Source organism: Thamnophis elegans, chromosome 5 (genome assembly GCF_009769535.1).
Source record: "Thamnophis elegans isolate rThaEle1 chromosome 5, rThaEle1.pri, whole genome shotgun sequence".
NCBI classification, from domain to species: domain Eukaryota; kingdom Metazoa; phylum Chordata; class Lepidosauria; order Squamata; family Colubridae; genus Thamnophis; species Thamnophis elegans.
The window spans coordinates 48412594-48426975 of NC_045545.1; positions in this window are offsets into that span (position 1 = coordinate 48412594).

Sequence of the window (14382 nt, forward strand, 5' to 3'; positions counted from 1 at the left end):
GTTAGGTTTGCTATCTGTCAGTTACATTCATGCATAAGATACACATCCGTTGCACAAAGGTTAGCAGTGAAATTATTTGTTTGCTTATTTACATAATTTATACGCTGGCCCCCTTACTCTAAAAAGTGATTCTGGGCAGCTTATTATGACTTCTTACATAGAAGAATGTTTATTTCTTATAAAATAAATATTTAGTTTTAAAGCATTTTATAAAAGGGATCTTTGTTATTAAAAATGTAGGGAATACAAGTAGTAAAATATCAACAGGAAGAGGAGGGTTATTCTTTTTTGTCCAATATTACTCTGTCCAAAACTATAAATGGTCTTGTAATCTCCTTTTTTAATTTTTATTATTTGGACAGTTTAGCAATCTAGTTCTCCTAGTTTACTTATGCTAAGATATTCTACACTCCAATTTTGCTTTCAGATTTTGCTTTGTGGCATACATTTCAAAACTGAAATGAATGTATGCTTACATATGGAAAGGGTATAATGAAAGCTAGTAAACTGTTGGACTTTGTGAAAGGCTCAATTGGCCAAAACCATATTGAATAGTGTTGATCTATATTGTACAGAACAAAATACAAGAAAACCAGATACATTTATATGTGTATATATGTGTGTGTGTGTGTGTGTGTATGCATGTATGTGTATGTATGTGTGTGTGTATATATATATGTGTGTGTGTGTGTGTGTGTGTGTGTGTGTTTTATTGACAGATGATGGAAGCAGTTAGCTTCCTCCCATAATTGGGGCTTACCAGGGGTTGTGACACTATATATATATATATATATATATATATATATATATATATATATATATATATATCCCAGGTTCAAATCCCAGTAAGGGTATGGCTAGCTGATGAGAGCTAAATAGCTTGAAATAGATCTATACTAGTCCCCCTTTATTTATTTATCAGCACAAATACAACAAAATGTAACAAAAAGGCAACAGTAAAAATATTGGGTTTCTGCCTGGATGGTCTCTTGTGACGAGCCGAAGGACAGAGAATGGAAGCAGTGATCTTCCATATGTGTGTGTGTGTGTGTGTGTGTGTGTATGCATATGCATGTGCATGTGCATGTGCATGTGCATATGCATATACATATACATATACATATACATATACATATACATATACATATACATCATATACATATACATATACATATACATATACATATACATATACATATACATATACATATACATATACATCATATACATATACATATACATATACATATACATATACATATACATATACATATACATATACATATATATATATATATATATAAGATTAAGAGAAAGGAGATGTAATGAAGGTAATGGTGTAGAGTTAATGAATTTTTACAGTTCAGTGAAGATGTATATTTAATTATGGATAAAAGACAAATAATATATGTTAGAATGAAAGAATTTATGTCATATAGATTGTCGTAGATACCTGAAAATAGGAATTGTGAGTTATACTGTAGTTACATATGTATTTCAGTGAATGGTGATAATGAAAGAACAAGGGATAAATTTAGGAAAAAATTGCTGTTTGGACTAAAGTTATTTTATAAGATGTTGTGAATGTATAGGTTCACAAGAAGAGAGAAGTAGAAAAAAGTGATTGGATGAATGAGAACAGTTGCTGAATGATAGGTATTTGCTTTGAAAAAGGTGAGTTTGTAGTGTACAATGTAAGCATTTCAAACAAATGACAAATTACTCTGGAAGGATGGTAGATTGAATAGCTTACAGTGGAAGATTGAAAGAATTTATAAAGAATACAAAGGCTGAGAAGTTCTGGATAGAAGAAATATCCACACTAGTAATATTAACTGAATCTCAGTAAAAATGAGTGTTAGATGAAGAAAAAAGAAAGAAAAGAAATGAGTGTTAAATTAGAATGCCTCAAAGTATGAATTCTAGGTGCAAAAGTATTGGAAATTTAATGTAATTATAGCAATTGCTTTAGTTTAATGTAATTATAGCAATTACTTTTATCAAATACATATCAATTGTCAAGTACATATCAAGTACATATCAAAAGCAATTGCTTTTATCAAGTACATATCAAAACACAAACAAGTAAAAAAATCCATTTAGTACATTGCTTTACAGCTTAACAACTAACCAAGTTAAACAATTCATAACAAAATAAACATAATAAATAAATCAAACTATTAAAAGCCACCAGACCCAGGACCTTACAGAGAGGTAAAGGGTCATGTCTCTAAAAGCTCTGAACTTGTGATTCTGACAAGAACAGAAAGAAGACCCAAAGGGAGGTATAAGGAACAGGTAGGGCTATAGGGAGGAGTAATAAGGTAAGACAGATAATAGGGGAACTGTGATTGGAGAGCAGTATTTCAGCACTTCAAGGTAGGAGCCAGTGAAGAGTCCTTCATTGCCATGAAGCATTGGAATTGTGTGGAAAGATTCTAGAACCGTCCAAACTATTACTGCAAATGACACATGATTAGTATAGGGTTAACATTAATTTGGGATGTGGTAACTCAGATGGGATGCAGTGGCTCAGTGGCTAAGACGCTGAGCTTGTCGATCAGAAGGGTCTACAGTTCAATGGTTCGAATCCCTAGCACAGCATAACAGAGTGAACTCCCGTTACTTGTCCCAGCTTCTGCCAACCTAACAGTTCAAAAGCATGTAAAAATGCAAGTAGAAAAATAGGGAACACTTTGGTGGGAAGGTAAGAGTGTTCCATGCGCCTTTGGCATTTAGTCATGCCGGCCACATGACCATGGAGATGTCTTCAGACAGTGCTAGCTCTTTGGCTTTGAAACAGAGATCTGCATCACGCCCTAGAGTCAGGAACCCCTAGCACATATGTGCAAGGGGAACCATTACCTTTACCTTTAACATTAATTTAACAAGAGTATTTTTCTGTTATGGAGGGGTATTTTGACATAATTTGGTCTACTACATTCAAAATCTGCTAAAGTCTGTTAAACCAAGGCAACGTAATGCAGTGAGAATGTAATGCTAAAACTGTGTGTGGCAAAGCAAGAATAGCTCAAGAATAAATGGGTAGCGAATGAATGTGGATTCAAAACAGAAACGATGGAGTAATGTAAAGGATGTATATTGAGGTGGTTTGATTATTCTGAGAGAATGAATGAGGATCAAACAATATATGATGGATAAGTAAACAGTGTGAAAGTGGACAGAAGGCTGAAAAAGTCTTGGTTGGATGTTGTTGATATCTCAAAAACAGAAGAAAAAAATGTATGAATGAATTTGTGGACATGGTAGAAACAAAATGGTTGCAAGGGTAGAAAAGTATTGTTGCTCAGTTGTTGAGTCCATACCATACCATACCACACCACACCACCCTCTCTTCCACGGAGTTTGCCCAAATTTATGTTCATGAATAAATGGCATTGATATAAAATAGATTTAAATTAGATTCCTTTTTTTCTTTTCATCTTTATTTTTTTCCTTACTATTTTTCCTATTTTTCTGTACATTGTGTTACTTATCCCCAAAATGTGTCCAGTACAAACTGTGATGCAAAAATAATGAAATGTGCTTTGCAACATCATGACACAAGCCTCAGTCTTTCAAAACAGTGTTTCAGTGCTGGGTGCAAGTATGTAGTTTACACATGTATTTTACAGTATATATTTCACCTATTCCTGGGAGAGAACCATGTGATGGATATGCCTAAATGTTGTGCCTCACAGACTAGTTAGTATACTTCTCATAACATAAATTATACTTGGCAGAAATGGAAAAATAGCATTTTAGAAGTCTGTTTACTAAGTATTTTCTTGACAGCACATGTAATATATATGATGTTTAAGACTGATACTTCATATATCCTATATAATTATTTCTAATAAGAAAACGGTATGCTACAATAAATCTAGCTTTTAAAATTCTACAGAATCCTAAAAGAAATATGTGGAAATGGGACATATAAGCAGCAATCCTAAATACAAGTCTTGAAGCATGTCAACAGGTATGATTACTAAAACTATGGCAGTTTTCAGGGGTGCTACCGTTACTCCTCAGATTGTCAGATGTGAGATCCTGATTGAGCATCAGGAATTAGCTGAGATAATTGCTATTGTACCAGCCACTTTACCATATAGCAACCTCCCTGTCTGAACAAATCAATTTGGGGTCAGGATGGCACAGTTCTCCAGGCTTAGGATCTTGTGGGAGTTCAGTTTGCTTCTCTTGGGGCATAGTCTGAAGTAACTCAGGAATTCATAATTAGAATGGCAGCTATAAACCAGAATATTGAGTGGCCAATGCACCACAGGGCAGTGGGGGCTTTGGATCAGATTGCTCTCATGCGATCTCTCCTCTCCCATTTTGAACCTCTAAGTTTACAGAGGAACTGAAGGAGATGAAATAGGTGAAGAGATGCCTAGCATGTTACTGAAGGATATGGAGGAGTGATCTTGACCAGTGGTGGGATTCAATTTTTTTTACTACCAGTTCTGTGGGTGTGGCTTGGTGGGCGTGGCATGGCTTGGTGGGCATGGCAGGGAAAAGATACTGTAAAATCTCCATTCCCTCCCCACTCCATGGGAAAGTTACTGCAAAATCCCAATTTCTTCCCAATCAGCTGGGACTTGGCAGGCAGAGAGTAGATGGGGGTGGGGCCAGTCAGAGGTGATATTCACCGATTCTCCCAACTACTCAAAATTTCCACTACCGGTTCTCCAGAACTGGTCAGAACCTGCTGAATCCCACCTCTGATCTTGACCAATTATATAAGTAACAGCTGGGTCTATCTCCCAGTAGTAAAGTGGCAAAGTGACAAGATTCATCTGTGCTTATTGCACCTACGTATGGCCATTCAGTGACCTCATTTAAAGGAGAGAGCTGCCTTGGAGGGTTACTGTAAGGGATATGCTAAGCATATTTCAGATAAATTTGCGTGGATTCACTCCAAAGGTGGATTCTAGCCTTGAAGCAGATCTTATGGAGGTGACTGAGGCTTAGTCTGTCTCGGTTATATAGGCAGAGTTTGATTCTTTTGGATTTGATGAAGTGAATAGGGTTCTTAGGATCTATGTTCCTCTTGGTTCACTAAGGCTTTACAAGAGGTGACATATGATGGGATTCCTTCTTGAGAAAAGGTGGTTTCGCAAACAGTTAAAGAAGTGGTGATTCACACACTCCTCAAGTAACCATTCCGAGGCCCAACCATAATAAACAATTTTCATTTAGTCTCCAACCTTACCTTACCTTATCTTGGATGAAGGAGAGCTCCTCTTTTCAGTGAAATAGGAAATAGCTTTTGAAAAGAAGAAGGAAACCCAGAGACAAGCGTGGATCAAGTAGGAATTCCTTCCAGGGAAAAGGCATCTAGATCAGTAGCTGTAGAGGAAGCTTTGCAAAATGTTTGCAAAGTTGATTGGCTGTTTTCAAAGATGGCTTGAGATCTCATCACATCAGGGAGAGTTTCAGGTGGTAATAGGGTGGGCTGCAAATTATATCAAGGTAGGCTGCAAGCGTGCAACTCATCACATATGAGTGTGTGTTTTGTGTGCAGAAGCAGGCAGAGTTATTTGCCACTTTGGTTTAGAGCAGTGCATCGCAATGTACTTTTGTTTTGTACTTATGGGGGTTCAGCTTATGGAATATATATTTTTTACCATTGTTATCCCATTTTTGTTTTTTTCTTCTTTCTTTTCTTTCATCTTCTTGTGGCACATATATTAATACCTCAAGATGTTATTTAATGAAATAGCTCTATAAAGTTTACTTCCAGCTTGTGTCATCCAAATATGCTGTTAACTGTTCAATTTGCCAGCAATCTATGAGAAAGGGATATGGATTTATAAATTGATTGTGGTATTTTCAAAGTGGAACGCTCCTGTTATACTGAAGATATGACAACCCTGTGATAGAGACAGTTTTTTTATTTATTATTTTTCAATCCCTGTCATTTTGATTATGTACTCTTAAAGACAGAAATGGTATGGCATTGTGTGAAATGTGCTACACAGCCAGCAGGAAAATTTATTTCTCAGAAACACAGTTTATAATCCAGTTCAGGGCAAAGTAAGACTTGCAATACTAAATCAAGTAAAACTAAAGGTAGCTTTAAGACTAACTATATGGGGTAGAGTGGGCTCATTCCAGGTGCCCACCCTTAAAGCCCATTGGATAGGACTCATAAAGATTTCACTTTTCTCATAGCACTGGGTCAAGAGAGGAAATGGGCGTGGCACTTTTAAGTTCTGTGATGGGACTGTGATGGCACTTGTTGGTATGAGAGAATTTTTAATTTGTTGTATTGTTTATCTGTGGTGAAGCAGATTGTTGTTTAATTGAGACTGGAATTTCCATTGCTAAATAATGTGGTGGTAAAGTTCAATATTTCATGATCGCATCACTTAGTGAGACAGCTCTCCCAGAAGACCTGGTTGCCATTGTACACAGTAACCCCAAAACCATATGGATCTTCATGTGAGAACCTCGTGTGATTGTGATGTGGGAAAAGATGAGAGCCCAGGCAAACAAGCCCTGTGGGTGAGAGATATGGAAGAGCTGGTGGTAAGGGGTGCAGATTGGGAGGAATTTTGGACAGGCGCTATGGAGCAAATGGTGATCATGAGACCACAGGGATGTTGCAATGGCTGCACCTTTGAAGATCAGTTTTAAGTCCTCTTCGTTCAGTGCCAAGAACATTAAAAAAAAAACCAAATAGGATCTTTATTAGGCCATCTGAGTTCAGCAACATCAAACTCTAGCATTATCAGGAACAGAAAAAGAACTCTCTCTTCTGGAGAGCTTTAAAAAGAGAATAAATAAATTCCATCTTGCCTTTATTCTTTCCTTGTATATCATGGAGAAGACATAATGCTTCAACCAGGTTAAAAAAAAAACCTCATATCTGGAAAAGGATTGGGGAATTAGAAAAAAATAATAATTAGCATAGCAAATGAAGAGGAAGATGTGGATTAGGATCCTTTGGTTGATTTATTTTATGGATTTCTTTTATTTTGTGCCCATATGTTCTGAATCTAATCTAATTTTACTATATCTGTAGTATGTGTGTGTGTAATAAGGGCCACCCCACATCCCTGTTGTATATGTGCAAGTTTCTACTATTGCACTGCACTCTGAAAACTCCATGTCAGAATCATGTATTTCTCAAGCAGTGATTATTCCAAGGGAAAATATAACCTATTCTCTTCCAAGGATATTTTTCCTCTTCATACAATACCCTATAAATTTAATGTCAGATATGATGTAGTGGAGTCCAAATGTTGGAATGATGTAGTATCAGATACTCAGCAGAAGATGACATTTGTTTTCAAAATCTCAGTAAAAATCTTGGGGTAAGTTTAGGGAGAAAGATTAATTACAAACAATGTCAGAGGGACTTGAGGAAATTAATACAGATATACTGTTTGACTCCATTGTCTGTTTACAAATCTGATCCTTTGTATAACATTCTGAAAGAGATTCCCTTCTTTGATTTCCTACTTAATAGAGATAAAATCTGAACCACTGAATTAAGAGGACACATAGGCCTGAACGTTTTTCTATAGGGAATGGACGAGAAGACTCATAATTAATGGGAAGAAAAATGAAGCAGTAATTTGAAAATTAGATTTAGTACATCAGAGTCATAGAGATATCTATAAAAATAAATGAAAACAGAGCTATTGCTGCTTAATATTTGAATTTAATTAAAGATCATGCAGAAATAGTGACTAATGTTTCTCATAATGACTTAATGACTGCTCACTTTCAGTGTCATGAATTCTTATTCATGCAGACCTTCCTACAGAGGTGTTGCTGGAGTGAAAAGAGCTACTCTTTGCTCTAGCACTTGAGCTTCAACATAACCTTTTAATTTTATATTTTGACTGGGCCAGGAGGTTGAGCAACCTCAATTCATCATCAGCAGAGTGCAGTTTGACTTAAGCTTCATCACCAGGCTTTGTTAAATGGGTTTGCAGTGAGATAACTATTTCCTGAAGTGATAAATGATGCATACATCCTATCTGCTATGACATCTTTTGATTGCAAACCTATTATATAGCCACTTACTACAAGCCAGGTTTATGAAGTAGATTGCAAGCTCTCTAGTACTCCCAAAGTCCTTTAAATGAATTATCTCAGCTATAACCCAGCACAACTTATTTCCAATCATTATTATGCTGCTGAACATTTTTGCATAATCTTCTTCTTCAGCAGTCAATTATGGCTCTTGCTCCTGGATTCTGTAACAAATTAGGCTGGATTATTATTAGTATTATTATTTTAAAAACCTATGAAGAATCCAGGTTTTGTGACACTGCAGTATGCATCAGTCATTGATCCCAATCCTTGATTTACAACCATTCTTTTAGTGACTGTTGAAGTTACAATAGCACTGAAAAACTTACAACCAGTCCTAGGAGTGCCAACCATTGCCACACCCCCATGGATTTACAAGGATTCCAATATTCTGAGGTCATGTGATCACCATTTGTGACCTTGTCAACTGGCTTCCAAAAAGCAAAATCAGTGAAGAAAGACAGATTCTCTTCACTTAACCACTGTGGTGTTTCGCTTAACAACCATGACAAAAAAGCAGTGGTGAGATTCAAAAAAATTAACTACTGGTTCTGTGGGCGTGGCTTGGTGGGCGTGGCATGGCTTGGTGGGTGTGGCAGAGGAAGGATACTGTAAAATCTCCATTCCCTCCCCATTCCAGGGGAAGGTTACTGCAAAATCCCCATTCCCTCCCAATCAGCTGGGACTCGGGAGACAGAGAATAGATGGGGGCATGGTCAGTCAGAGGTGGTATTTACCGGTTCTCCGAACTACTCCAAATTTCCACTACCGGTTCTCCGGAACTGGTCAGAACCTGCTGAATACCACCTCTGAAAAAAGGTCATAAAATTTGGCATGATACAATTAACAATTGCCTTGCTTAACAATGGAAATTTGAGATTCAATTGTGGTTATAAATTGAGGACTATCTTTAATCCCAATTTCTTATGATGCTCTTAAAAAAACAGACTCTTAGTCATGGCTAGGAACCTTCAGAATCCTGTGACTGAGATAGCAGTCTCTGGGATTGTGCTGATTCTAGAACAAATTTACTAGCAATAACAATTGGTGCAATCCTTATCTTAGGTAATGCCAACCGATAATACAATTCCATTTTTCTGTATAACCCTTTGGTTTTTATAGATTTCCTTTTTCAGAGCTTTGATAAATTATCAGCATTCAGCATCTTTTCATTTGCATTCACTAAAAGTGCTCTGAAATGATGAGTTCTCCCACCTACACATTTTATATTTATATTTAAAATTGGGGAGCTTAGTTTTCTGTCAGGTTTTTATTTGCATTTATTTATGGGATTTTATATTTTATTCTCTTTCTATAAATTTAAATGTTTACAATTTTTGAGAATTATGGACTCCTGATAATAATTAGATTATAGGAGATGTTTAAATTGATTCGTATTCTTCATGAAAGCTATTAAAGCTGTGAACTATGAGTCATTGTTTGCAGTCTGCATTGTAAACACTGAAAGAAAAAATGTATAAAATGTATAACCTTAAACCACTAAATTGCATTTTCTTTTTTGTATTAGGTAGAGATGTTAATATGTACTATTCATTACCCTGTCTTGCTATAAATCTTAGCAAAAGAATTCTTGGGGAAATATATAAAATATATACTTTGGATGGGTCTGAAATCATAAATGACTCTAACATACAAGTTTATTGCTATTATTGATTAAGTTGTCAATCTGGAGATGAATTGTTCTATGCTGGGAAACAGAACTGCTGGTATTGTTTCTATCACTGGTATATGGAGACGTGTCTTTCTACACTATCCAAGGCCCCTATGAGGGATTGTGGCTCAGTCCTCAGTGATAGATGATTTAACCAAGATTCAATCCCCTGTATCCTCACATAGGTGTAATAAAACTCCAGCTTAAAACCCAGAGAGCTGTTTCCAATGGAGTGGATGGTTCTGACTTGTTATAAGGCAGTTAATTGATTTTTATGCAAGATTACTTAAGAGTCTGCTGAGATTTCCTGAAGCAATGTTTCTCAACCTCCGCAACTTTAAAGATATATGGACTTCAACTCACAGAATTCCCCTGGCTGGGGAATTCTGGGAGTTGAAATCCATACATCTTAAAAGTTGCGGAGGTTGAGAAACACTATCCTACAGGTTAGTATTGAGGTCACAAAATCTGACCTCTCTATGGAATTCAGCTCCTTTAAGCCTTGCCACTTTTAAGTCCTGCCAACAAAAGTGCATATAATCAAGGTTATGGTTTTCCCAGTTGCAATGTATGGCTGTGAAAGTTGGACCATAAGAAAGGCTGAGCACCAAAGAATTGAGGCCTTTGAGTGAGTCCCTTGGACTGCAAATCCTTTGGACTTCTGGGAATCCCTTGGAGTCCTGAGAGTCCCTTGGACTGCAAGGCGATCAAACTGGTCATTTCTAGAGGAGATCAACCCTGACTGCTCTTTGGAAGGCCAGATCCTGAAGATGAAACTCAAATACTTTGGCCACCTAATGAGAAGGAAGGACTTACTGGAGAAGAGCCTAATGCTGGGAAAGATTGAGGGCAAAAGAAGAATGGGACGACAGAGAATGAGGTGGCTGGATGGAGTCCCCGAAGCAGTAGGCGTGAGCTTAAATGCACTCCAGAGTATGGTAGAGGACAGGAAGGCCTGGAGTAACGTTGTCCATGGGGTCGTGATGGGTCAGACATGACTTCTTAACTAACAACAACAAAGTCTTGCCAAATGAGAATTCAGCACCAATATTAGGCAGAACATTCATTAAGTAAAGATTGCTGGAAGCTTACCCAGGCAATTTCAAAAGCATACTACTTTGTTCCCAGCATATTAAAAGAGAAAAAAATTAAAAAAAGAGAAAACCTTGCATTTTTGAAAATATTCAGTCTTAGAAACATAGCAGTAGGCCATATTGCCTCATTTTATAGATTCTTTTCAATTATTCATTTAAAACATCCTCTATCTATTCTCCCAAGTTATATAAATTGTAATAATTTTAAATGCTGCCTCAGGGGGAATAGAATTGTATATGCTGTATGTATTATTTAGCTTTTATATAACACTCCTTTGAGTCATCAGAGCAACTCAGACTATTAGCTGAAAGGTATTACTAGACTGTTGTAATATTCCATCAGCGGAGTAATATCCATCTCCTATTAATATAGTTTATATTTCTGTTTAAGAAGTGTGATGATCTTCGAGGCATGACAAATGTCATTGCATTTTGCTTGACTCAATTGTAAGATGAGAACATAGAGGCTTTATAAAATTACACCAGCTGATTAAAAGCTGCTTGTTGGTGCTACTTTCATGAATAGTTCTCCCTTCGACTATATGAAATACATTTAGAATAAGAGGAAATTGGCTGTGTGACTTCTGATTCCTTAGGCCCAGTGGTGAAATTCAATTTTTTTAGTACCGGTTCTGCAGGCGTGGCTTGGTGGGCATGGCAGGAGAAGGATAATGCAAAATCTCCATCCCCACCCAACTCCAGGAGAAGGATACTGCAAAATCTCCATTCCCACCCCACTCCTGGGGAAGGATGATGCAAAATCTCCATTCCCACCCTACTCTGGGACCAGCCAGAGGTGGTATTTGCCGATTCTCCTAACTACTCAAAATTTCTGCTACTGGTTCTCCAGAACTTGCCAGAACCTGCTGAATTTCACCCTGCTTAGGATCACTTTGGTCTTAAATTTTACCAAAGAGTTTTGTTAAAAAAAAAAAAAAACTTCAAACGATACACTCAACCATCAGTTTTGTTGGTATGTTAGTATACTTCACGGAAGCTAGCTTAAATATTTCTTCTTGTTTGAGGGGTAACCTAGAAAGAAGTCTGAAGCTTGTAGGCTTTTGTTAAAATTACAAGGCAGCATCAAGCCGTTGCAACATGACTTCCTCCCCTTTAGTAGAGTATGCACACAATTCATTAACAAAAGCGGTGGAGCTTTCATTATTTAACTGCCTCTATTCCTCATGCCTCTGATCAGCCTAAACCTATATATCATCAAATTGGAATAGGTAAATGGTGACAGCTAATAATATGGAACAATCATGCTATACATGTAAAATTAAAATGCCTCTTCCATTTCAATAAGTGCAATAATTAGGCCTACAGCCTTCTAAGAGCCCAAGTCAAGCAGAGAAATAGAGACAAACTAGCTATTCAGTGTGGAAGGAAAGAGAAGACGATGACCAGCAGCAAGGTGGATGGATTCAATTTCAGTGGTGGTAGGTGTACTGTTGGAAGACCTGAAGTAGTAAGTTAGGGACAAATAATCATGTGCTTTCTAATAATCATGTGCTTTCTAAGGCACCCAATCAATCAAATATGCAATATGTTTTCATATCTTTTCTTTTTATGACTCTGTAAATCTCTTAATTCACGGTACAGTTGGGGCAGATGAATGAAGCTGGCTGTTTATTGGCCAGATGCCCTTCCTGATGTCTACACACCTGCCACTATCTAGGATTGAATTCGCAACCTTTCGAATGGGAGGCAAGTGTTTTCACCACTAGGCCACCTAGTCACATGTTTTCAAATCTAATAAAATTTTATTCTAGAACTTCATTCTTGACCTTATAAATTGTATTTATTATTTATTTATTTCATTTGATTTCAGTTTTGCCTAACTCCAAACCAACTCTGAGTAGCTCATAATATAATTCTGCGCATTCTGTACAGAAGCAAATTCTATAAAAGTCAATAGGATTTACTGTTGGATAAACATATTGAGTAGCCTTCTCAACCTTCAACTTCCTTGGCCACTGGCCCATTTACTGTAAATAATATTGATAATTTGAAGCCCAAGAAGAGAAAAAGTTAATAGATTGGCAGATCCATGGTCCTTTGAATAAAAGTATATATTTATTAGTTTGCAGTCTGCTTTGATGTATAATAACTGGTAGCATTTCTGTAAGCTGACTGATACAATGTGTTTCTTTTAATTGGAATGTACTTGTTTTAAGTAGTTTTGATCAATCTTCCTTGCAAACTCCTGGAAAAAATTAACAAGCTATTATTCCTGAACTTTTAGAGATATTTCCTTTCCTAGTCTAGACTAAGATAAGCCTTCCAGGAATGAAGAAATAGTCTTCTATTGTATAATATAAAACAATATTCAAAGCAAAACAGCTGCCTCTGCTAAAGACAAAAGTGGCCTGATATATTGTGGAAGTACCAGCAGTGGTAGGAGCCAGCCTGCCCTGACTAATTTTTGGGCAGGTGTCCAGCCAATTGGAGAGAATATTCTAGCAATTATTCAATACAGTGCCTCCAGACAATAAAAATAGAAGATGAAATAATGCTTTCATTCAATGTCACAGCACTCTTCACATCCATAGATCCAGAACTAGTGAAAGAAAACATGATAGTGGTACTACACAACAAATACAATCTAACCAAATACATTAAGATTGAAATACCCAGAATCATGAACCTCATAAACTTTTGCTTCATTACCTGTTTTCAGGTAATGGACAGATGAACAGAGATACCACAAATCAGAGGAACACCATGGATCACTACTCTCAGGATTCTTAGCAGAGAATTATAGTACTTACCAAGCGCATCTAAATTATATTAAAGAAACAAAACTTTCTTTACAATCCCCAAGGCATGTCACAAGTTTTAGCACCCACAATGTTTGGAAATTGAAAGTTGAAAAAGTTGACACGCCCTAAGCCAAAAGTATGAATCTGGTATATAAACAAGGCCTATAGCAAAATCAAAAAGGAACAACTAGAGAAGACACATGTTTAAAGGGAAAAAAATCAGAGGAAAAACAAAACACTCTGCTTATTGGATATTCTCAGAAGAGGAGATGATGGCAAATTAAAAATGCAAATCTACTTAAAAATAATCCACACTAACCAAGTGCTCTGTTACCAAATTAACAACCCACTCTTCCACAAAAGGGACTGTGTGAGAACATTATTCAGACAAGCAGCAACCTGTCAACTGAAGATTACCTGTATAACCTTTAGCCCTTAGCTACTTCTTCATGAAATCTCATTCATGTTGCACTTGAACACTGGTAAGTTGACAAAAATGAATTTACAAGTTTCTCCATGTTTGTTGTATCATTTTGTTTTGTTGGAAAATGAATGCTTTGTGTTACAACATCAGGCTCATCTAAGACGCACATGGTAATTTCTATGACCACTTGTTCTGGTACTATTCTTTCACTTTACCATCATTTTTCAGATCATTTTTATTGCTTGTTTTACTAAGCAGCATTGAGTGAGATATATTCTAATCTAATAGTATCGCTAGAGAATAAAACTTCCTATTTACGACTGTACTCTCTTAATTTGGGGTACAGTCGGGATGACTGCTTGGAGCTGAGCATTTACTGAC